The sequence below is a fragment of the Penaeus vannamei genome, chromosome 34, assembly GCF_042767895.1.
Source record: "Penaeus vannamei isolate JL-2024 chromosome 34, ASM4276789v1, whole genome shotgun sequence".
NCBI lineage: Eukaryota > Metazoa > Arthropoda > Malacostraca > Decapoda > Penaeidae > Penaeus > Penaeus vannamei.
The window spans coordinates 11,478,221-11,482,107 of NC_091582.1; the positions used below are offsets into that span (position 1 = coordinate 11,478,221).

Sequence of the window (3,887 nt, forward strand, 5' to 3'; positions counted from 1 at the left end):
TTCGCTGACTTCAGATAACGAGAATCTTTTGTATGCCGCGGTATGGCAACACCGCCCATGTAAATATTGACTTCTATATGTTATAGTCATAACATACATACACTTTCCTGAAGTTGTATTAGACCTTCTGAATCGCTATTTGCCTCCTGTACTGACCTTTTTCTTTTGGTTTGGCAATTAACAAATAACGAGTATGACTGTAATAATATTACATATACGTGTTGATGTTTCCTCGGCATAGAAAGCAATCATAACCCACAATGAATTACCCCGTGGAGATCTAAAGAGAAGTACAGAGAAAGAAATCTCCAGCAACACCACGCAGGGATGAGGGAACCCAAACGTGCTGTGGACCTCTTCGGCAAAGTGCTACCACAGCTAACACGTGCCGTTTTGCAGTACTGCATTCTACTCGAACCTCGAACTCTGCGCAGCTTTAATGGCGTTGGAACTCGACCAACGCCTCTCACCGTTTAAGTTGCGAAGAACAATTGAACGTCACGCATTTCTTTCGTAATCAATATGAATAACTAATACGCAAGGTAACCTAAGCACAAACTAAACATTATTTAACTGACTGCCCCTTTTAACATTCTCTCGACTTTCAAGACTCATCATGTGACCCAGCCAACTTCCTGGACTATCCCAAATCCACTTGTCTTGTCCACTTGTCGTCCCTTTATCGCCATAGACCTGAAGCTTACTGTCCCCTAACCATTTCCTGGCGCAGCTATTCACTAAAACAACGACACCAACGTTCTCCCAGCTGCCTCCACTCAGCCATGGAAAAGAATCACAGGTGTCAAGGTTTACGAAACTCACGACGCATTTGTGACATGTCTGCACATACACGATCAATAATCGGCCGGAAAAGCGCCCTTCTACAAATGTCAATGACGTTACTTACCAATTCATTCATTGTGCATGTCGGAGGGCTTCCTCAAAGCTTTGAAGAGCATTCCAGCAAACGTCCAGACATGTCCCTCTCATGTTTATGGGTTACGATATCAACATTCACAGGTTATCTGTCCTGGATTTATTCCTATTCAACGATAGGCTCATTGTGTTGCTAGGCCTATCATCATGCACTCCTCGCCTCCACACCCCGCTCCTTTTCCGAGGGACACTGAGAGAGGGACCAGGGGAGGGAGGGAGAGGGCAGGCAGCACACGCACTAATCACATACACACTCCACCACTGCCACACCACAACTACCACAGCTTCCTTACCCCACCACGAGCCAATACACTGCCTCCCCTTCCTCCTCCTCCTCCTCCTCGTCCTCCCCTTCTCCGCCATCCCTCTCTCGTAGAGTTGCCACGTATTTACAATAATTATATTATTTCTACTTTACTCAGTAACAACCTCCGGGCTGCAGTCTGGACCGCGGCCATTGTGGGTCTTAGAGAGGGTTTAGAGAAAGGGTCATGATAGCAAGTGTGGCCAAGATGCTGCTTTTAGAACGCGCGAGGAAAAGTCTGAAGATGTATCTAATCTGGGCCATGACGTCATCAGCGAGACGAGCGCGCGAACACAACCTTACAAACGGTACTGGTGCGAGAGAGAGGGAGGGATAGGGCCACGGGGACCCGCGAGGTAAACACCAACGACAACCAGCAAGTTCGAGGGCGACTGAGGCCTCCACCCAGTCCTCACAATCTCTCTCGAGGTATTGGGAAGTGGATTCAGGCGGGGGATGAGTGACGAAGAGAAGCCTGATGCCGGGGAAATGTAAACCTTTCAGGCACACTCTCTACAGTGGGCAGATCTGGCGCACTCGTTATGGCTAAAGAGAGTGTGTGGCAACGTGGGCAGACGGTGGGTATTTAATAGATTTAGTATAACGAAATTCTTCATGTTAAAAGACATTTTCTCAGAAATTCTACAGAAAAAAATAAGAGGGAAGCATACTGTCAAGGTTTCCTTCACTGTCACTCGCTAATCTGTAACGCTGTTTAGGCACACCTGTACACTTGCAGCTACAACTTCGCAATAATAAAGAATAAGATTTTGCCCTCATTCACACAACAAAAATACGAGATGGAAAGAAGAAAGAGAGGAGTGGAGAGGGAGAGGGAGAGGGAGAGGGAGAAGGGGGACAAACAAAAAAAAAGCACAAACCCTCCCCGAGAATTCCGAATCACGCTGATGGGTGTACACCATTATCCCTCTCGACCGCCTCCGGTACTGGTACCTGACGTAGGCGGTGATGGAGGCGGCAAAATGAGTGTCGCCCACGCAGGAGACATATAAGGTGAGGCTTGGGCGTGTGGTGGGGAGGGCCTTGGGTGGGGAAGGGGAGGGCCACGGGTACTGCCCCACACCCCAAGTACACCTACAAATGGGGGAGGACGCCACCAAACACACTTCTCCGCCGCCCACACCGCCCCCATGTCAGGCCGACCATCCTCGATCCCTCCCTGTTACCTGGCCGCCTACACGCCCGCCTTGGTCTTGGCGGAGACAAGTTCCTCCGCCGCCCATGCACGCACTTGCACCTGTTGGCCGCCTGCCTTCCACGTTTATGTAACACGTATAGCGGCTTTTCTAGCCCTTGCCCACTACAAGCATTCGCCAGGTCTTGGTTCGGCCGAGCTCGACCTTTGCCGCCCACGGCGCATCGCTCGCCTGACCTTCATCCAGTTTTGTGTTGACTTTCGCCAAGCTTAAAGTAACAAATATTTAAAAAGAAGGGAAAAAGACACTGAATACTAGTTAAGGCGAGTGTCCTCTCCCGTGGGCTTCGCAGCCATTCATTTCGGGCGCGAGGGCGGCGGTGGCTGGTGGCGCCGAGGCAAAGGGCACTAATGGGTGTGGGGCGCGGGCGGCGTGGCGTCGGGCGTGGGAACAGCCCCCGGTAGCAGCCCAGCCGCCCCCGCCCACCTCACATGTTGCAGGTGGTGGTCATTTCCCTCTTGAAAGTAGCGGCCGCCCTCTCTCCCCCGGGGCGTCGGGACTCCTGAGGAGCTCTCGAGGAAGGAGAGTGGCAGGGCGTGGTCTAGGGGCTCTAGGGAGGCGCGTGTGGTAGTGAAGGGGGGTCAACTCACCAGCTGTGGGTGTGGGCGGAGGCTCGCTATAATTCCGCCTACACCCCTTCCCCTCACCTGACAATGCACGTCCAAAGATATTCTCTCTCTCTCTCTCTTCACCCCCTCTCTCCCTCAAAATGCTTCAGCCAATCCTCAGCCCACACGTGGCAACCACTTGTTACGTGGACAACAACAGAAAAAGAGCAAGAAAACAAGAACAGTATTAAAGACGACGTAGTACAGAGGCTCTTGTATCCATGAAGTGAATGTTGTTCCACCTACGCCTACGCCCTCGCGTTGCCCACGCCCTCGCGTTGCCCACGCCCGCGCCCACACCACAACTAACATTCCAGTGTGTGTTGGGGGGGGGGGTCAATCCCCCATCCTTTACAAATATGGCCCTGGCCACGATGCGCCGTAGTAACGTATCCCCGCCCTTCGCTCCACGCAAACGCGCGCGCGCCCTTTACATTCCTTCTCTTCCTTGTTTACCCTCCCTTCCCCCTCTGTATCTGACCTGTTTTTGCAACTATACTATCCTTTCCGTTCTTTGTCTTCGACTGTTTCTACCTCATGCGTAAACGGCGTTCCCTTCGTCGCTTAACACGTGATTAGGCTTCTCCACTGTTTATGTGCGGGGTCATTCGCCTAGAACGTATGCAGTATTTTCCAAAACTCCCGCCCCCTCCTCGCCGGTGCACGACCGCGCGATTTTCTTGCCGCCCTTTAGCGACTATCTGGAGTAATTAGTTAAAAGGAAGTGAAGCTAAAACCTCCTCGAGAAATAGCTCAGAAAAATGAAGCACAAGAACAAAAGATAGAAAAAAGACGGAAGTTAAAAACATCCGGAAGAGTAAG

The 3,887-nt window shown here is 51.3% G+C and overlaps 1 protein-coding gene across 4 annotated transcripts in view; it reads right to left on the reverse strand.

The window, feature by feature from the left end:
- raw overlaps window positions 1–3,887 on the reverse strand; it is a 64,633-nt gene that overhangs the window by 10,559 nt on the left and 50,187 nt on the right. The window contains exon 1 of one of the 4 annotated variants that reach the window (XM_027360676.2): window positions 908–1,198. The exons of the other annotated variants lie outside the window; for them this stretch is intronic. The gene's annotated coding sequence lies outside the window, so the exon portion shown is untranslated. Of the gene's footprint in view, window positions 1–907; window positions 1,199–3,887 lie in introns of those variants that run through there. 4 annotated transcript variants of the gene reach the window in all.